The sequence below is a fragment of the Mauremys mutica genome, chromosome 6 (genome assembly GCF_020497125.1).
Source record: "Mauremys mutica isolate MM-2020 ecotype Southern chromosome 6, ASM2049712v1, whole genome shotgun sequence".
Taxonomy (NCBI): Eukaryota; Metazoa; Chordata; order Testudines; family Geoemydidae; genus Mauremys; species Mauremys mutica.
The window spans coordinates 10,966,630-10,988,584 of NC_059077.1; the positions used below are offsets into that span (position 1 = coordinate 10,966,630).

At 43.0% G+C, this 21,955-nt stretch overlaps 1 long non-coding RNA gene across 1 annotated transcript; it reads left to right on the forward strand.

The window, feature by feature from the left end:
• Nucleotides 1-938: 938 nt before the first annotated feature.
• On the forward strand, nt 939-21,709 carry LOC123372428. Its single transcript, XR_006580283.1, has 3 exons — nt 939-1,003; nt 11,912-12,020; nt 21,351-21,709. It is a non-coding gene; the product is annotated as an uncharacterized LOC123372428 (long non-coding RNA).
• Nucleotides 21,710-21,955: the final 246 nt, after the last annotated feature.

A 21,955-nucleotide genomic window follows, 5' to 3' on the forward strand; every position in this document is an offset into this window, starting at 1 on the left:
TATGGAGAGCTTTGAATATTGGGACAGAGACCTTGAACAGAATTTAGTGCTCATTGATGGATCCACCACAGACAGTGGCATGCTATGCTGATGTGTTTGCAGTGGAATCAGCTGCTAAGCAGATGGGGGTGTTGCGCTTTGTATGAGTTGGAGCTGCTTTAAGATGTGCGGTTCATTTCTATGGATGCTTTACAGTAACTCAGTGCGGATGTCATAAATGCATGCATCATCGTGGGCAGGTCTCTCCACTTTTAGGCAGTCTCCTGGTCAGCTGCAAGTGCAAGTAGACATCTGCCACCACTGTGGCTTGTTGGAGGTAGAAGAGGACAGTATAATACTGAGCAGTATTGAATGTTGCAGACACGTACAGCAGGATGAGGGTAAATGTAGTTCCCTTTGCCATGGACAATAGCATCAGAGCAAGAAATGCTGTCTTTGTACCATGTCCTGGCCCAGGTGCTAGCATCTTACAGCTGGCATTAGACTGTTCTTGCTAGATTAGCTTGCTTCGAAAAAAAGAGGATTGATATCGTGCAGTAACTGAGCAAATTATATTTTCTTCCAATGCTGTTGAAATTGCTTACTAATCCATTAGTCACTGATGCACATTTTAAAATTGCATTATGGACAGAAGTTCAGCCATGCAGGTGTTAACCTGTCCTCCTGCCACCTTCCCTCTAGAGCTGGCTATTTACTTACAAATTAAAACTTACGAACATGTGCAAACGTATGTATACACCAGACAAAGCCACTGCTTGCATCGTGATCTCCTTGGGGACAGCCAACTGGGAAAGACAAATGTAGCAATGTACTCCTGGCTTTTTAACATAGAGTAATGCCATTAAATTTGACATCATGCAGACAATGAACATTACACCCAAATACTGATACTGTTTTACTGTTTATTAGCTGCCTGACTCTTTTTTTTTTTTTTTAAAGAGGAAGCACATGTCACATTTGTTTCAGACAACCGCATCGGGGTCCCACAGCTCTGATTAAATATGTATCCTTTGTTCAGCTGTAACAGAGTGTTTTTGGCCTACATACACATTTAGTTAATATTTTAAATAGGGAAAACAACAAAGAGGAGAAATTAACAGTTCTTGAACTTCTTCAATTACTGCTAATCACATTTACATCCTGGGGTTTGCAGAATTAGCAATCAATTGGCGGCTTCCCCTTTCTGTAGCAGGCAGCATATGTGACAATTTAGAAAAAGGACTAGGAGATATCTCAATTCAGCATAGACACCCTTGTAAATGTCCTCCAGTGAATTTATTGCTTCAGTATTTGATGTGACATGAAGATTAGACAGCATCATTTACTAGAATGATAGTGTTCTGTGAGATTGATACTAAAAAAGCTGAAAACATGCCTTTTTTATACCTAAATATAGATATATATTTTTTCTTTCCTTTGAGCCTGCCGCCTTGGGAGACCACATCCTGGGCAAAAACACCATAGTGAAATCATCTGAAATATTTGATGGACAAACACTTTTCCTTTCTAGCGTTTGAAAAATGAGTTCTAGAAAAAAGTGACACCCATATGATGTACTATGATTGTTATTACGTAGTAAAGGGCACTCCTCTCAGCAGCTGATCGGTGGTGATTTAGCCAAACCAAATTGGGAAGAGAGCTGCTGTCAGTGCCACTTAGGATGATCTTTAATTGAAGAGTTTCCTCTAGGTGTTTAAATAAATTCAAATGGCTGTGTACGTGTTTTAAACATCATAAATGATGAACCAGCAGGGTCAAGCAATTCAAAGTGGCTCACGATCCATTAAACTGGGAAGTCTTAGCAGGGGGTTGTCAAAGCACATCTTAAGATAAGTGCATGTAAACACAAACATGCTCATAACCACATGGTTGCACTGACAAGTGAAGATTGGCTCTTAGTAGTAGATGCTGTAAAAATAGAAGATCTTTTCCACAGAAACGTGGAAGCTTTTGGACAGAGCTTCAAAGTGCAGTCCCTTGAGAACATTCATTCATTGGGTGGGAAGGGGGTTCACTGAATGATGGCCAAAAGGTTCAGGGTTCAGACTTATCTGAACCTCTTGGGTTCATAGATTTGGGCTGCAAATCTCACAAGAACTTGTTGTCTCAAGAGATCTATTTATTTTTTTCCTGTCAGGCTAAAGGCCTCTTATATAGTACTCTTGCACTTGCATTTTTAGCCCCAGCTGAAACCCAGAGATCTGGAGGTGGGTCAAAATGAAAAAACAATGGGCACGGGAGAGGAAATTAACCAAACCTTTTCAAACCTTAAGGTTCTGTTTAGGTTCAGTTTGACTTTTGAGCAGAAGTTACAAGGGCAGGGAGTTCTTAATTCATTTGAACTGGCTCATCCATCATTGTGTCAATATTTTTATTAATGACTTGGATGATGGACTGTAGAGTTTGTTTATAAAATGTGCGGATGACACCAAGCTGGAAGGGGTTGCAAGCACTCTGGAGGGCAGGATTAGAATTCAAAATGATCTGGATAAACTGGAGAACTTGTTTGAAATCTTTAGGATGAAATTCAATAAAGACAAGGTCAACACTCTGAGTTTCCAAAGAGAAAAATCAAAAGCACAACTACAAAATGGGGAAGAACTGGCTAGGCAGCAGTGTTTCAGGAAAGGATCTGAGGGCTATAGTAGATAACAAAATAAATGAGTTGCAAACACACACCCCCCCAAAAAAAATAGTGGTGTCATAAGACACAGGCGGCAATTGTTCCACTCAACTTCTGAGTCCCCCGTGGGAACACCGTGTCCAGGTTTGGTCACCATACTTTTAAGAAAGATGTGAACAAATTGGAGACAGTGCAGAGGAGAGCAACAAAAATGACAGGTTTTGAAAATGTTACTTATGAGGAAAGGCTGAAGAATTAGGCATGTTTACTATAGAGAAGAGAAGGCTGAAGGGGGACCTGATAACAGCCTTCAAATATGTAAAAGGTTATTACAAAAAGGGAGATCATCAATTGTTCTTCATGTCCACCAAGGATAGGAAAAAAAAGTCATCCTTTGAGTTTGCAGCAAGGGAGATTGAGGTCAGATATTAGGAAAACTTTCTAATTATAAGGATAGTTGAATTGGGGGAATAGGCTTCCAAGGGAGATTGTGGAATCCCTTTTATTAGACATATTAAGAACAGATTAGAAACACCTGTCCGGGATGGTCTAGGCATATAGGTCCTGTTTCAGCATGTGGAGATGGACTAGATGACCTCCTCGAGGTCCCTTCCAGCCCTATAGTTCTATGATTACTGGATTATAATACCTAGCTGTAGAGCTAGTCCTATAGTATTAAATGAATATATTTGACAAAATTTGTGGGATTCATTCATGCTATACAACTGGCTGAATGCTCTTTATCAAATGCATTGTTCAACAAATACTGGTGACATTTGTAGGAAAACATATTTGGCATATTTTTCTCTGCTATTCAAGTAGCCCTCTCAAACAGGACTCTTCCATTTTTAACGTCCATGATTCTGTGACTATTAGAAAAAGAATGGCACTGTACAAGTTAGACGTCTTAACTTTAAAGTCCAATGTATGGAAGCAAAACTTTCATCGCTGGAACTAATTCTTTGAATCATGCAATTCCTTCCTCCTTGTTGAAAATGGCATATTCGCTGTTTGGCCCATAAGGATCATTCTTGCAATGTCTAGTTATAATGGGATTAAATTTCACTGAAAGTACCAGAAACTCTTTAAGTTTAAGGAGATATATAGAGTGAAGTCATGAGCAATCACATCTCTATAAATGAAGACTTATGTGAAACGTCACTCCTGTAATGAACCCGCTATAGATTAAATCTCAAAGGGCTTGGGAGTTTGTTTTTAGTACAGGTAAGTAATAGTAATATGAGAGTTATCCATAAAACAGCAGTCTTCATTCATTGTGTTTCATGTCCACCTATTTTCTTATTTGGTTTGGGACATCTGAATGCACTTTTGAGTTTCAGGTCGAAAGAAACCCAGAAACCTAAAAACCTATTTCACCACAAGAACTGTTGTGTGGCTTGCAGGCTAAAATAATGAAGAAACCACTGCCATATGCAAACCAAATGAATACATCAGCCCAAGTTTGCTATATACATGGTCTTAGGTCATAGAATATCAGGGTTGGAAGGGACCTCAGGAGGTCATCTAGTCCAACCCCCTGCTCAAAGCAGGACCAATCCCCAACTAAATCATCCCAGCCAGGGATTCGTCAAGCCTGACCTTCAAAACCTCCAAGGAAGGAGATTCCACCACCTCCGTAGGTAACCCATTCCAGTGCTTCACCACCCTCCTAGTGAAAATGTTTTTCCTAATATCCAACCTAAACCTCCCCACTGCAACTTGAGACCATTATTCCTTGTTCTGTCATCTGCTACCACTGAGAACAGTCTAGATCCACCCCCTTTCAGATAGTTGAAAGCAACTATAAATCCCCCCTCATTCTTCTCTCCTGCAGACTAAACAATCCCATTTTCCCTCAGCCTCTTCTCATAAGTCATGTGCTCCAGCTCTCTAATCATTTTTGTTGCCCTCTGCTGGACTCTTTCCAATTTTTCCATATCCTTCTTATAGCGTATGGGATCCAAAACTGGACACGGTACTCCAGATGAGGCCTCACCAATGATGAATAGAGGAGAATGAGCACATCCCTCGATCTGCTGGCAATGCTCCTACTTATACAGTCCAAAATGCCGTTAGCCTTCTTGGCAAGAAGGGCACACTGTTGACTCAGGTCACTGGAGACATGGGCCAAATTGACTTGAAATTCAGCCTAAGCTTTCTAGAAACTCAGTCCATGTTTGCTTCAAAGGTTCATTAGTCCAGATTTGCTCAAAGGCCCACCAAAACCAAATCCAAGATTGGTTACCATGACTCTGGTTTCATTAGAAATGTGTCTCACAACTCAAATCTGAAACTTTCCTGTCTCTTTTTTTATTCTACATCACTGATTTAAATCCAGCTAGGCTCTTGAAAGACTAAGTTTTATTTGCTTGATGTCTGTTCGGCAATCAGGGTGAAATAGATATTTGCTGTCTCTGGTCATGAACAAAGGCAACTTCCAAGAATTTTGGAGGGCATAGCTTGCCCTTTGTGCTTGGAGACAGTGGGGTTTGACCTGTCAGTGGATTGTTTGACTGTTCTCTGTGTAAGGGCTGTGACTTGGACCGTGAGCCCCTGAGATGTGTCTGTTTGGTGCCTTAGTAAGAGTCACATGGCTTGGAGCTTTGGTCAGCCTAGCTGTTTGAAGTCTGAGTGGTTAATCACTCCCTGGTGGTGAGGAGCAGGGCAGAGCTGAGCTGTGCTAAGCAGGGAGATTTTTGTACAAAAAAGTTATTTGCTGGTCACACATTTAACCACTGCAAACAGGCAGCTGACAGTTTTAGATGGGGTGAGGCTTTCCTTCCAGGTCCTGCTCTGTGTGATTCCACGATGCAGTAGTGGTGCTGGTCTGCAGTGGATGTGCCAGATTTTCATTCCTGCTTGAAGCCAGAATGGAGTTGTTGTGCATGAAGTGCAAACTGGTGACTGTGCTGGAGAAAAAGATCATTAGACTGAAAGGAAAAGTAGAGATACTACAGAGAATCAGAGAAACTGAGGAGTCCCTAGACAATCAGGTTTGGAGAACATCAGTATACCAGGTTCAAGGAAGAAAGGAGCTGGTCACCAAGGAGTCAGAGGAACTCTGAGAAGGCCTGGAAATCTGTAACCGCAAGAGGTCAAGGTGGCATTCTGCACAGCTGGAGACAGACAAGGCAGGTTGTGGTGAACAGAGAGAAGATGGTCATGAAGAATTCCACACAGTTAAAAATTTCCAATCTATACCAAGTCCTTAATGTGGAAACTGGACAATATCTCAGGATCCAACTGAACCATGGAAATGGAGAGGCATGTGGGACCTATTTTTAAAAAAAAAAAATCAAACTTGCTCACAAAGCTCTGCAATTGTCCAAAGAAGACAGACTATCTTTGTTGGGAATTCAATACTCAGAAGAATTGAAAGAACATTCTGCATGGGACAGGTGGACAACAGGACAGTGTGCTGTTTCCTCCAGAAAGACATCTCTCTAAGACTGGATAGGCTTCTGAAGTCAATCAGCAACACAGCATCTCACAGATAACTTCAGGGAATTCAGAAGCACGAGGAAGAATGTCTAAGTGATCTTCCCTGAGATCCTTCCTGTCCTGCAAGTGAAGGAAGACAGTAGGCAAAAGATTCTGGAAGTAAACTGTTGGCTAGGTAAGTGGTGTAGGGTAGGATTTGTTTTTGTAGAACATTGGTTCCCTTGCTGAGGTGAAGGCCATTCACCTTATACAGCCCCCTCTCTTCCCATAAGTGGTCCAGTCTCCTCAGGAACAGGCTGGCTAGAATAGTCAAAAGAGTATTAAATGGATAACTAAAGGGAAGGGTAAAAAGAGGTGAGGGTCTGAGCGTGAAATTTAGCATGAAATTGATCTGCTAAGAACAGATCAAGGAACCAAAGGACATGAAGAGAAGAAATCCTTTAATTGCCAATTGTCAAGGGGTGATCTTGCCCTCAGAGCGCCCCCTCATGTCAGGCCATAACATTGCCATAATTTGCAGCTCCTGCTGGCCATTCGTGAAGTCTTCTGTGGCTTAGCCCTCCAGACAAGTCAAAAAGTCCAAATCCCTGCCAGGGTAACGAGACAGCCCCACTGAGAGTTCACAAAAAGTCAGTGTGAGCCTTCATCCCCCCCCTCTTAGCTATTCTGTGGCCCTTTTTGGGGGGTCCGTCTTCAGCCCCACATTGGGCTCAACAGTCCTTATTCTGGACTTGCTTGTCCCTTTTCTCAGGGGCTCGTAAGGGAACCCAGGCCTATGCTCCACTCTGGGTTTGAGCCCAGGACCCCTGTATTGACTACCTAGATCTGCTTCATCAAGTGTGTTGCTGTTTCCCTGGCTCACTTCCTACTTCTAAGCCCCTTGTGCTGCTTCTCCACAGCCTCCCTTTGGTTCTCAAGCCTCTGAAATCTCCCTAGGTCCTTCCAGCTTCTTCTTTAGCTGCTGAACTAATAACTCTTGTGTCCCTCTCAAGCTCCACTGAAGTGCTTTTACTGGCCCTACCTCAGGGCCTCCTCCATGGCAGCCTAACGTGCTTGTGCAGAGCTCTTCCTCTGTTGCTTCTTGGCTTGGCAAGTTTTTGCTCACTGTCCCCCTTCCCCAGGGACTCTGGCTCCTTGCCTCACCAGTCTATTTGAATTCTGGTGCGGGAGGGTCATCAACCATGTGGGCAAGGGTGATCCGGTGGATATAGTGTACTCAGACTTTCAGAAGCCTTTGACAAGGTCCCTCACCAAAGCTCTTAAGCAAAGCAAGCAGTCCTGGGATAAGGGGGAAGGTCCTTTCATGGATCAGTAACTGGTTAAAAGATAAGAACAGAGGCAGGGAGATTTTTGGCAAGAAAAAAGCTTCATATTTCTTGGCCAGTTTTTGTAGTGATCATAGCAGTCTGGGGTGCTATGGAACTGACAGCTGCTGTGGCTGAGATGATGTGCTCAGGTTTAGAAATAGCTCCACCAATCATAGGTGAGGCACCTTGGCAGGGTGCTGTAGGAAAGCTCACACTGCACTGTACCAGCTCTGTCAATAAATGGAAAACGTCACTCTTTAGGGTTGTCCTATTAGCCCACTCCAAAAGCACAAAATTCTCACACACTTTTGTACAACATTGTGTCTTTAAAAAAAAAAGTGGTAGTACTTTCCATGTTCACCACCTCCAGTCTTTGTGCTATTGTGGTACGGTCTCCATGTTCCTTAATTATTCCTTTTCATTTTTTATTAGTACTGTACTAGCGAGAACACCCAGAGAATCAAATACAGATAGTAAGAGACAGCCCCTACCCTGATCAACTCACAATCTAAATAGACAGAACAGAGTGAGGGAAGAAATATTCTTCTCTCCATTTTACAGATGGGGGAGCTAAGATGTAAAGAAATTTAAGAGACTTTCCCAAAATGTTGTTTAGTTTGTAGCAAACCTTGGAATAGAGGTCAGCTCTCCTGAGTACTAAGCCAATGCCTTGGCCACAAGACCATCCTCTTACACTATCATTAACTATATAATATTCCCATAGTATATAAATATCAATAGAAGGTTTAGAAATTAAAATGGTATAATGTGTTAGTAATTGGAAAATATGTGGGCTCACATTGCCTGAAAATATTTCAATGGAGGCAGTTTTCCATCTCTGTTAAAAGTTTGCCCATTAGGGTAATAACTCAGTGTCTTGGAAATGGCAGTTACCATCTGGAGCTGAATTCTCAAAGTTCTTCAAGTGCAAAGGTTACTTCTGAAATATATTTTTACGCCAGACTGGTGGTTTCCACATAGATTAAGGTAAACAAAGTTATAAAGTAGGTGTTGCTTTTTTATCCTTTCTTTTTTTAGTGCCTAAAAGGTGTGTTAGGTGTTTCACAGACAGAAATCCACACACCCTGCCCTACAGAGCTTAGAGTCTAAATTAAAGACTTGACATAATGAAAAAACACCAACAAACAGACACAAGAAGAGGGAGAGGAAGGAAAAGGGTTACATCAAGGAGCAGATAGTTTCTCTCTTTGGACCTGATCCCACTGGATAAAAGAGACTGCCATTGCCTACAGTGAACTTTGGATCAGGCTCTCTAGTAATACACACATCTGAGAGTTTGGGAGGAAGAGATGACAAGCTCAGTTTTTGCCATGTTGTTTCCTGGATATTCTGCCAATAATTCAAGATAAACATCAGAAAAAGAGTTAGGGATTTAAGACAAGGTTTAGAAGCAACTTATCTTATAGGCAGGTCACTTCATACTTATTGACTATTAATCTATCTGACTAATATGGCCCTCGTCATCTTAGTACCTCACAACCACTGAATGTATCTCACGGCACCCCGGTGAAGTAGGGAAGTACTCTGACCTCCATTTTACTCATGAAGAACTGACTCTCAGATATGCTGAAGACTTGCCCACATTCACAGGGGAAACGTGTGGGAAAGCAGGCAGTGAACCTAGTTCTCCTGAGTCCCTGGTCTCTAACTACAGACCATCCTTCCACGTAGAGGGTTTTTTTCTTTTCCTCTGAAGGATCAGGTCCTGGTCCCTGTCAAGACATAAAATATCCAAGCAGAACAGCTCAGATATTGAATCCCCTCAGGCTTGTGAATGAGCTACAAAACTAGAATTATTTCCTGAAAGTATTTAGGGGCTTGGATCCAAAGCCGACTGAAGACTTTCCACTAACTTCAATTGACTTTGCATCAGGCCCTTGGAGGATAATTTCCATCTGTTTCCATGTAACTCATGAACAGTGAAAAGATTCAGTTCATCAGACGTCTTATAAATTATTCACTGGAATCTGCTAATAACTAATAAGACTCCTTTAAATCAACACCAGACGCATTAAGTGTGAGATGTGAATTTTAGATGACATCTGAATTCCTCTAATGTCCAACATCATTAGAAATTAGGAGATAATGATAATGAACTAGGGACCAGACTGACTTTGTTCAGCTCTGCTGTCAGGTTGGATAAAGTGCTCCTGAATTGGCTTGAGTAAGTTAAAGACCAACAACTAGCACAAATGCCCACTCTTCAGCTTCAAGCAGGTACCCCATGCAAACCACGTGCTGGCTCTTCACTGGTGTAAATAACACATGGTACTTGCAAAGCCCCTTCTGAGACACACGGGATGGGTGAGTTCTCAAGGTCATCCAAAAAGTCAAGGCTGAAAACCACCCTGCCGAATTCTCCCCAGAACATGCACGTAGCTCCTATTCACACAAAGAGGTATAACATCTAACCTGCTATGGGTTAGATTGAGGATATGAGATTTGGACTCCTGGTGTCCAATTCCCTTGTTTAAGCAGTAGGCTTCTTGAGAGAGAGAGAGTATAGCTGGTTGTATGTGAGAGATGCAGTTGTGAAAGTTTCCTTTAAAAAAAAAAATCAGTTGTTTCCAACTCCTATGGCTGTTCTATACTTCCCTGCTCAAGGGAAGCCAGAAGACTAACTGCCCTGTCCCCCCTTTAGAAGCAGGTGCAGCAGCCTGACAATAATCCAATAAAAACCCTATTAGCTGTGTCTCCATGACACTCTTGGTATCCATGGGACCCGCAATATCTTTAATGTAGACAATAAATCCAGACCATTTCCTTCCTCAATTGCTCCCAATATGGCTCCACTCCTAGCACTGTTCCGTAACCTTTTCTTGCTACATTTTCTCATGAATGCTGAATCACTCTCTAATCTTTACAGTGAAACAAGGAGAGTCCCCACTAAGTGAAACAGATCAATCTGGTTTAGTTATCCAAGTACAATTGCATCCAGGGACATTGCTGTGGATTACAACCAGGAGAGACCCAGCACTGACAGAGCAATAAAATATCAGTTTCATGTCTTCAAAGCTCAGGGAAGGCTTTGTGGTAATTACTGTCCTATCAAAATATTCCACATTAACCCCATGCATGCCACACCATCCATACATGGCAACAGCACAGTGTCCATTACTAGGGTATACGAGTACCTGTTTAATGACACATGCATTGCAACGCACTCTGAGTTAAAACAAAATGATGTGTGGAAAAAAAATCCAGCACTGGCAGCTTGAACAAAGATGCTGCAAGCAAAACAACCGCATCAGGTAGCTGAACTGACATCATTATGGCTTTTTATGTCCTCCCACAAGCTGTAGGTGCCAGGGGAGATTTGCTTAATTATTGTATCATAAAATATAGAGGTTGAGTTAGTCACATTAGCAAATCACCTATAAGTGGGACTAGATAGTGCAGCTATAAATGAGGAAGGATACTTATGGCTGATCCAAAATCCATTGAAATTAGTGGAGAGACTGCCGCTGATTTTGGTGGGTTTGGATAAAGACATTTGACAGTCAAGGATCTGGCCAACTTGTTGGTGAAAAGATATGAAGTCTCAAAAGGAGCATAAATGTATCAAAGGCATGTTGCAGCTCATCTGTCTGCAATATTCTTCTACCTTATCAGAAGTTTTTAAAGGGAAGCCTTTCTGGGAGCTATTTGATCTCTTTGTTGATCTGAATTCTCGCTGAGTAGGAGATGCAAGTTTAAAATGTGTGGTTAAAAATTGACAACTCCCGTACTTGTGAATGGCTTAGCTGAAGGTTAGGAATGCATATACACATGTTACTTAAAATTCAGTGCACTTGGTAGTGATTTAGACTTGCTCTTTAATTAGTTTTTATGGCTGGCTGGCCAGCTGGTTAGAACTGTACCTTGTTTATAGACCTTATTTCAATACAGGTTTAAAATTAAAAAGTTTTCTATGCTCCAATTTTTGAGGGGAACTAAATAACTTGATCGCACACAATCTAGTAACATCTCATAAAGTCCAGCCCTCGAATATCTTCCTGAGGAAGAGAAGGAGAGGGACTTTTCCTTCTGGTCAGAATGTATTTTTCTCCTGAGGACATCTCAGGTCTGATAGGTTATTTTACACTGTAGCTGAATGTCTGTGCATGTGCACATACCTGTCACCCCAGAAAATGAATATCAGTATATTCACTGCGAGTGTGATGATCCCTACTCTGGATGTCAATGAAAATAGAACCCAGGACCTTCAGCTCCAAAAGCACTGCCCCCCTTCCAAATGACCTATGAATCTCTTTGTTAGCCTGGTAACAGGGCATGTCTACACTGCAGGTGTTTGAACTCTGTTGGACCTGCTGGGTAAGGGGGGCTGATATACAGCCCAGGCCAAGGGCCAGTCTAAGAGTGGGAGATTTGCAGAATTCCATCCCAAGCAGCCAACCAGCAACACAGGAGCCATCAAACAGCACTAAAAACAGCGAAGTGTAAGTGGGAGTTTGTAAGGGGAGCTTGGGAGAGAGAGTGTGTGGTGTTTGCTTTTGTTTTTTCCTTGACAGCAGCTTAGAAGCGAAGGTTGTGACAGCTACAGAGGCAAGAGTGGTGGCAACCCAAGGAATGGAAGAGCCAATGAGGATGACTGGAAATGGATGCTGTGGCATGTACGTTATCCTGAAGTAAGTTCCTGAAAAATGCTTTTGTTTGTATGAAGTGCCACCCAATAGAGCTGATGGAAGTGAAAATCGGAGGTTTGGAGTTGCAGGTAGAAATTATGGGTGAGTTTTGAAGGGGATTTATGCAGTTGATGGAGGGAAAGCTAGAGGAGGCTGAAGAGAAAACTCAAATTTCAGATGCAAGCTGGACTGGAGAACTGTGCATGTAGACTGCTGGGTGAGGGAAATGGCCAATGGAATCATATGACTATGAGAACCTGGCAGAGGAAAAGATCAGCTAGTAAAGGTGAAATAGAGCTCAGGAACAGGTTTGCTAAGTAGGAAAATAAAGAAGGGGTGAAGCAGGCAGTAACAGATGGTGGGGATTGGCAAGGAAGAAGAGAGGATTAGCTAGTCCTACAAGAAGAGGGGAAGAGTCAATGGACATAGCCAGAATTCAGAGCTCCAGGAGGATAGATGATGACTCACAGAAGATTGCAAGTGAGAACAAAAGACAAGAGGACTTGCAGCCAGTAAGAACAGAAGGAGGAAGGCTGGAGAATTGCACCAACACCAGGAAGTGGCAAGTCTACATGACTGGGAACTCTCTGCTAAGAAGAACAGACAGGCCTGTCTCCAGAGCTGATCTGAAGAACAAAAGGATTGGGTGGCTATCTGCCAAAAATGAAGATATGGGATGTGGACCTTAGATTGACGAGGATCCTAATGGGAGCAGGAATGAATCCACTGATTGTCCTTCACGTGAGAACAAATGATACTGTTGGATTCTTGCTGGAATGTATCAAGGGAGACTACACCACACTGGGGAAGATGCTTAAAGAAATCAAGGCTTGGGTGATCTTCATTGGGATTCTCCCTGTCCCTAGAGAAGGAGAGTGAAGGTGAGACAAGACTATGATGATCAACAGATGGCTCAGGCGGTGGTACTATAAGAACAGTTTTGGGATGTTTGACTACTGGGAGGCATTCATGGACAGAGGACTATTCTCATGGGATGGACTCCACCTGAATTGGGAGGGAAATAGACTTCTGGGACATAGGCTGGTAAAACTGATTTAAAAGAGCTTGAAACTAGGAATTGAGGGGAAAATGGTTGGGAGATGCTCATGTAATCTCCATGCCTTATTCTACCATTGAGTGGGAGGAAAAATTAAGTAAGAGAGGATTCAGCAATGGAGAATGTAAAAACAGAGGGTCAGAGAATGGACATCAAGAGGCAAGATAGTGTCATTGGTATGGGCACTAACAGCCAGGTAGGTGATACTGGTAGTAGAATGACTGTACTCAATTGGGCGAGGAACCTGGGAGAAGCTAAGCAGAAACAGCTATGATGTCTGTACACCAACTCAAGAAGCCCAGGCCACAAAATGGAGAAACTAGAATTCTTGGTGTGGGAAGTGAAAGCAGATATTACAGGGATAAGAGAAATACAGTGGAATAGTAGTCATGACTAGAGTATGGTATTGAAGGGTATGTGCTGTTCAGAAAAAAAAGATAGAAATAAAGGTGAAGGTGGTGGAGTAGCATTGTATATTAATGATGGGGTAGACTGTAAAGAAATTAGAAGTGATGGAATGGATAAAACAGAATCTGTTTAGGTCAAAATTACTGCAGGGGAAAAAAGCTAACAGAGGCATCACTGAGATAGTGCTTGTGGTCTGCTACGGACCCCCAGAATCCAATTTGGATATGGATAGAAATTGTGTGATTATGGGAGATTTTAACTTCCCGGATATAGATTGGAGGACAAGTGCTACTAATATTGGTAGGGCCCAGATATTTCTGGACGTGATAGCTGACAGATTTCTTCACTAAATAGTCACTGAACAAGCAACAGGTGATGCCATTTTAGATTCAGTATTGGTAAGTAGGGAGGGCCTCATAGGACTAGTTGTAGAGGACAGCCTTGGTTCGAGTGATCATGAGCTAGTTCAGTTTAAACTATATGGAAGGATAAACAAAAATAAGTCTGCAACTAAGGTCCTTGATTTCAAAAGGGTGAGCTTTAAAAATAAATAATAAATAAATAAAGGAATTAGTTAGGGAAGTGGACTGGACTGAAGAACTCAAAGTTCTGAATGTGGAGGAGGCTTGGAATCGCTGTAAGACAAAGTCACAGAAGCTATCTGAAGCCTTCCTCCCAAGCCAGGGGGAAAATTCATAGGGAAGGGTGGCAGGCCAAGCTGGATGGACAAGCATCTCAAACAGGTTATTAACAGAGAGCAGAAAGCCTGCAGAGAATGGAAGATGGGAAGGATCATCAAGGAAAGTTATCTTTTGGGGGTCAGAGAGGGCAGGGAAAAGTGTGAATGGCCAAAAGCCAAGAAGAACTGGATGTTGCAAAGGAAACTAAAACCAATAGCTACATAAATAAAAAGAAAAAACCAGGAAAGAGGAATGAGACTGTTAAACACTGAGGATGGGGTGGAGAGTAAAGATAATGTAGGCATGGCCCAACGCCTAAACAAATACTTTACCTCAGTTTTCAACAAGGGTAATGCAGAGCTTAGGGGTAGTGGCAGGGTGGCTAATGGAAATAAGGATATGGAAGTGGAAATTACCACATCTGAGGCAGAAGTCAAACTCAAACAGCTTAATGGGACCAGATTGGCAGGCTCGGATAATCTCCATCCAAAAATATTAAAGGAACTGGTACCTGAAATTGCAAACCCAATAGCAAGGATTTGTAATGAATCTGTAAACTCAGGGACTGTACCCTATGACTGGAGAATTGCTAACACAGTACCTATTTTTAAGAAAGGGGAAACAAAAGTGATCCAGGAAACTACAGGCCAATTAGTTTGACCTCAATTGTATGCAGGGTCTTGGAACAAATTTTGAAAGAGAAAGCAGTTAAGGACATAGAGGTAAACAGTAAAATTAGGATAAAATACAACATGGTTTTACAAAAGGTGGATCATGCCAGACCAATCTGATCTTCTTTGAGAAGATAACTGATTTTTTTTAGATAAAGGAAATGCAGTAGATCTAATATATCTGGATTTCAGTAAGGTATCTGATACAATTCCACATGGGAAATTATTAGTTAAATTGGAGAAGGTGGGGATTAATATGAGAATTGAAAGGTAGAGAAGGAACTGGTTGAAGGGGAAACTGAAATGGGTCATATTGAAATGTGACCTGTCATGCTGGAGGGAACTTACTAGTGGAGTTCCTCCAGGATCAGTCCTGGGACCAATCTTATTAAACATTTTCATTCATGACCTTAGCACAAGAAGTGGAAGTGTGCTAATAAAACAGATGACACAGAGTTGGGAGGTATTGCCAATATGGAGGAGAACTGGAATTATACAGAAAGATCTGGAGGACTTTGAGAACAGGAATAATAGGTATGGGGTGATATTTAATAGAGCAAAGTGCAAGATCATGCAGTTAGGGAATAAAAAAAAATTTTCTATAAGGTGGAGACATATCAGTTGAAAGAAATAGAGGGGGAGTGTATTGGTTTATCACAGGATGGTCATGAGCTGCCAATGTGATGCAAACATCAAAAAGGCTAATGAAATCCTAGGATGCATCAGGCAAGGTATTTCCAGTAGAGATAGGGAAGTGTTATTGCCATTATACAAGGCACTGGTCAGACTACATCTGGAATACTGTGTGCAGTTCTGGTCTCTCATGTTTAAGAAAGATAAATTCAAACTAGAACAGGTGCAGAGAAGGGCTACCAGGACGATCAGAGGAATAGAAAACCTATCTTCTGAGAGGAGATTTACGGAGCTTGGCTTGTTTAGCCTAACTGAATGAAGGTGACAGGAGATACGATTGTTCTCTCTAAATACATCAGGGATAAATAGTAGGGAGGGAGAGGAGTTATTTAAGTAAAGCACTAATGTTGACACCATCAGCAAGTTTAGGCTTGAAATTAGACGAGGGTTTCTAACCATCAGAGGAGTGAAATTCTGGAAGAGCCTTCCAAGGGGAGTAGTCAGGGCAAGAAACCTGATTGGCGTCCAGACTGAGTTTGATAAGTTTATTGAGGGGATGGTATGAGGGGACTGCCTAATGGGTGGTGGGTGAACCCCAGGCTCGAGGAGACGAGACCTCCCAGCCCAGACCACCCTTTCTGCCCGAGGTCCCACCCCTCCCACTGGAGCCCAGAGTCCCCATTCCAGTGGGGCAGCCAGGGCCCCCCACCCCACCCAGGCTGCCCAAAGGCCTCCAGGCACAGAGCACTAGGCGGGTGAGTGGGAGGTGCAGCTCCCCCAACTCCAGAGCGCTGGGTGGGTGAGCGAGCAGTGTGCCCCCCCAGAGTACCTGGCGGGTGAGTGGGCGGGTAGTGGATGACACAGGCCCCACCTCCAGCCCCAGAGCACCTGGCAGGTGAGCAGACAGGTGAGTGGGTGGCATGGCTCCCCCCAGGCCCGGAGTGCCAGGCGGGTGAGCGGGTGGTGCAGGCCCCTCCCCCCAGCCCTGGAGTGCCGGGAGGGTGGGCAGCCCAGGCGGGCTCCTTTTAGCCCCCTTTAGCGCCTCAGCCTAGGGGGGAAGAGCTGCCTGCAGCATATCCCAAGAAGCAGGAATAGACCTGGGGGCAGAGCGTAGGTGGGGCCACGTAAGGCTGTTTGGGGAAGCACAGCCTCCCCCTGCCTTCGATACCCACCACCCATGGACTGCTTACAGTGGCATATGGCCCGTCTTCAACTGCTGGTAGCAAAGATCCCTGATGGCTGGAGATGGGGCACCAGATGGGAAGGGCTCTGAGTTGGTACAGAGAATTCTTTCCCGGGTGTCTGGCTGGTGGGACTTGCCGACATGCTCAGGGTGCAACTGATCACCGTATTTGGGTTGGGAAGGAATTCCTCCCCCCAGTCAGATTGGCAGAGACTTGGGGGGCGGGGGCGGAGGCGGAGTTTGCCTTCCTCTGCAGCATGGGGCCTGGGTCACTTGCTGGTTTAATCTAGAGTAAATGGTGGATTCTCTGTAACTTGAAGTCTTTAAATTATGATATGAGGACTTCAGTAACTCAGCCAGAGGTTATGGGCTTATTACTGGAGTGGGTGGGTGAAGTTCTGTGGCGTGTGATGTGCATCTACAAGCCCTGCTTCAGGCAAATACCCAGGTAAATAGTCATGTCTTATACCATGCTCTAAAAGTGGCTAAACATAGACACTGACTGATGTGTTTCACAGAGCCAAGGGCTCCCTATAAGAAAGCCCTGCTATCAACGGCTAAAGTTGGCTGTAGGAAAGGTTTAATTTTAACCACCAACTAATAATAATTGTTCTTCAGCATATATCTACACATACATACTGACTGGGCTGCTGTAACAAACGCATACTATCAAATTATTTATGCCACAAATAGAACAAGCCAGATGCATATTTCCTCTAGTTATCCAATTTACTCACGGTTCCCTGAAATTTGTTAATAATCAAGTCCTGTTCCTTCCTCTCATCCCATATGCCCCATTACTAACGAATAATGAGGCTTTAATATCTTAATTAATAACTTCCGGTAAGTAATTTATCATAACATTAAACCACATAAAAGGCTAATTAAGCTGCTCAGTGGAATTCCACACTGACAGCTGCCTACCTGTTTGTATGAGAGATACCCAAGTTCTTAAGAAATTGCTAATTTGCTGAAACATCTTCCTTTAAACATTTTTTTTATATAATCCTGTGATCATAAATAGAGCTGAATTAGCTTGGAAGAAAGCAACTGCTGAGCAAATTAGCTTTTATAATATATAAAGGCCATAGAGTCTTTCACCTATAGATCAGTGGTTTAGATTCAGCTCAGACTAGTAGTAACTTCAATCTGTGAGCATCTGAGAGGTCTTTCGGTCTTCTATTGAATTCTGGTTGTGACTGGGCTTAAGTCAGAATCTTGCGTCTGAAAGAGCAGTTAGCTTTATTAAATCACTTCTCTTCACTTGCATATTTTCCTTAAATTCTTCAGTCTACAGTTGTACCAATCTGCTCAGGAAGAATACTATATTATACTATATAAAATACAGGGGGGTTAAAAGGGACATGAGCCCTTGTGTTTTGGATTTTAAGGCAACCTAAAAAATATTTGGGACTAAGGAGTAGAAGTGGATGGGAATTTTTGACAAGATCTTTTTCATCAAAGAGAAAGTGTGTAGGAGAAAAATGAGATGAAATTTTTCATGAAAATATAATTGATTCAGAGCAAGGATCTGAAACCAGGTCTCCTGCAGATGAGTGGTCTAAACGCTGTGCTATCGGCTATTCTGGGCTGGATTTTATCGTGTTTTCATGACAATGTTCAAAATTTCTTATTTGCCTTCCAGTGTGGAACAAAACCAAATGTGGAGACATTTTTCACAATATGGAATTCTTATTTGCTGCCCAGCCCTATTAGGGAGGAAAACTTTTTCTTTGGGCTGCTTATCCTATTACTACTTACTGTGGGGTTCTGGTACTGGTCACTCTCAGAAACGGGATACTGAGATGGGCCACTGGTCTGCTCCGATATAACATTTCACATATTCTTAAGAACATTCTCCATTTCTTTAGAGCAAGAATGAGGAAAAACTCCATTTGCTTCCTAAGAATTTCTTCTTTGTTGGACAGAAGTGCACCTGCATTCACCCATCAGTGGTAGCAACTGTGAGGCATTAGGAAAAGGAACTGGAAAATGATGACTACTGTGGGAACTACAGAGAATAGTTTCCCACCTCAACCGCATAATGGCCCCATCCATCTCCCACTGAAGACTTTCCATTGACTTCAGTGCAAATTGGATCAGAACTTTATTGGCTGCTATACAAAAGTTAAAATCTATGCATGAAATGTTCCTTGATAACACATCCGATTAAGTCCCCTCCTCGTTAGCCAGGGCTACCAAATATTTTCAATAGTGTGACTGCTGGGCCCATTTTCAAACTTTGATTCATAAAGTTAGGGGATTACAGGGAAAATTTTAAAAAGCACCTAAGCCACTTAGGTGTCCCGGTAATTTTTCAGGAACTCAGGTGCCTAAATACAAATTGGGACAACTACCTTTAAGCACATGTACTTGACAGTTGAGCTCCTGGATGATGTACATTTGATAGAAAGGATTGCATCTGATCTCATAGTTTTTCCCATGGGATTTAGTAATTATGGTAAACAGCTATATCTCTCTTGCATTTTCTTCTCATTTGAGAAGACAGCTTGCTAAGGAACACCTTTTTTTTTTCTTAATTAAAAAGTCATGCCCGTGTCCCAGCTTGTTATATCCGTCCATCTAAATGGATGTATGTTCAAGAACTTAATCCCAGATCTTCAAAGATATGTAGGTGCCTAACTCCCATTTGTTTCAATGGGAGTTAGGTGCTAAATATCTCTGAGGATAAGGGGCCTTCACAACTTTCATCTCAAAATAACTGAGCATAGAGAAACAAGAGTGGACATCATTCAGCAGCAAGTGCCCTAGATCAGTGGTCCTCAAACTAGTGCTGCCACTTGTTCAGGGAAAGCCCCTGCTGGGCCGGGCCGGTTTGTTTTCCTGCCGCTTCCACAGGTTCGGCCAATCGCGGCTCCCACTGGCTGCGGTTCGCTGCTCCAGGCCAATGGGGGCTGTGGGAAGCGGTGGCCAGCACATCTCTTGACCCGCACCGCTTCCTGAACCCCACATTGGCCTGGAGCAGCGAACCGCAGCCACTGGGAGCTGCAATCAGCCGAACCTGCGGACGCGGCAGGTAAACAGCCCAGCCCACCAGGGGCTTTCCCTGAACAAGCAGCGGCCCTAGTTTGAGAACCACTCCCCTAGTCCAGTCTCATAGCACAGCTTATCTAACACAAAGGATATCTACCACTATTTCAATAGCTACTAGAACACCTACTAATTGTCTTGTTTAGCTCGTTATCCTTTGCTCAATGGATATCTTAAAATCACAGGGATAACTACACCAGACAGACCAATGGCCCATCTAATCTGAGGTCTTCTCTTCTGCAGTAGATTCTTCAGAGGATGATCAAAAGTCCTTATATTGCATCTGGCTATTTGCTTAAAAATGTAACAGAGGGAACAATTTTTTGATCCCCCCTGATGCACAGTTTATGCCTTGATGAATGTGGGTTGATGGTCCTACTATATATTGCCCTAGATAGTGTAACTACACATCATGGGTAGTTTCTTTAGTGTTAGTGCCATAGAAAAAAATCCTACTCCTATATGCAAATCTGGAGGTACACACAGGACACACAACGACCTGGAGATAGGTTGGACAGCCTAACAACTAGGCCCGAACTACTACTACAGAAAGAAGCAGCTGCCATGAGCTCACTTCTCTACCATTCAGGGCTTTGGGCCAGTGGATATATCCATACTGTACACATGGCTGCAATGTGCAGTGCAGACCACACAGGTATTTAGAAGCCCACTGCACAAGCTCTTGGATTTTTCTCACTCCTGTGTGACAGAGCTATGGTGATCTACATTTTAAGTGTCGACCAGGTAGGAATGAAGGGCCAGGTCCATTCCTATGTTTTCTGAACTGCTTAATTCATGCAGAATCTGTTTAATTTTTTTCTACTTCCTAGTGCTCCTGCCCACTGTTTATACTAGGCTGCTAGGTTTTGCTGCCACTTTATTATTATTACATTTTGATCAAGAGATGCTACAAATGCAAGGGATACAGGGTCCTCTAGTTTTGTGGAGTGCAATCCTCACACTTCCGAAACGGCCGCGCATACAAAACTTCACCAAAAATCTGAAGTCTGCAGCGTGTCTCGTGACAACCATTAAAAAATAACTTTTTTCTTGAGTAGCAGAGGTGGGGGGGAAAAAAACTTAAAATATATATATATATTCAGTCTGATTGAAAACAGGCTTTAAAATTCTCCAGGGATCCAACTTTATATGCAATCGTATAGGTTGAGCTTTAAAAAGAAAGGGAGGGGGGAAAATAGCCATTTCCTTTCTTATGGAGTAAGTTCCTGACTTCTCTGTACGTTTTGGTTCTCAGGCAACCATCTCTATTCGATGGGGCTTGTCATCACTGAACTTCTAATATATAGAACCCCAGCCCCCTCCAAATTAGTTTGAAACACATCTCTCTGTTTTGACGGCAGGCACATTGAGTCCCCTACGCTTGAAAAGGCTGCGTTTTACTTCCTGGCACCACCAGACAGGTTGCAAATCATAACCACAGTAATTAGCAACCACGTTTCTGGATTTTAAGCATGCCAGGGGAAGGAGGGGTCAAGCATGGAGGGGGGGGGAAGGGTAAAGAGGGAGGGAGGAATGCGAGCAGCACTGCCATACTCTGCTGAATGAACGTTAGACTTAAGGCCACACGGCCGTGTACCAGACTGTTTACGGCACTGTAACAAAGCAGGGCTTTTATTTTAATTCTTTCAGGAAGTTGGAAATGCAACAGGTTTTTGAGGGCCCTGAACTGAATCCTCTCCAGTGTGGCTGTCTCCCTCAGTAAAGTCCATTTAGATTGGCTCCATTCCATAAATGAACTGAGGAAAATACTTCTTTGTTTCCACTGGGCTTTCGGCATGATGGGCACACAAACTGCCTAACTCCGTTTCTGTGACAAGGAGTAGGAACTCATCATCCATCTTGGAGTGTTTTGTGTTATTGATATTAGGGGTTCAGATTGTACTGGAAGAGGCTAGCTTGTCTGTGGTAATTAATATGCTCATACAATGCTTGCCATCCTCCACAGAATAAAGAGTGCTTTGTTCAAGAGAGCTCCCCCCACCCTCTCTCTACCCCGCCTGTCACACAGGCCCAAGGAAGCTTCTTTATGTCTTATTGTCATTTACCTCTCTGCTCTGAGCCCGAGATTTGTGTAGACTTCCCTCCAATCCGCCCATGCAGCAAATGCTACAGGCATTCCCCTGTACAGTGATTTTAGTAGAACCACGATGGCAAATTTACACTGGCTTTTTTTTTTTTAATTTCCCTGGTCTCCAATTCCTGTTTTAATGAAATAATCCTCAATGCATTGGAAG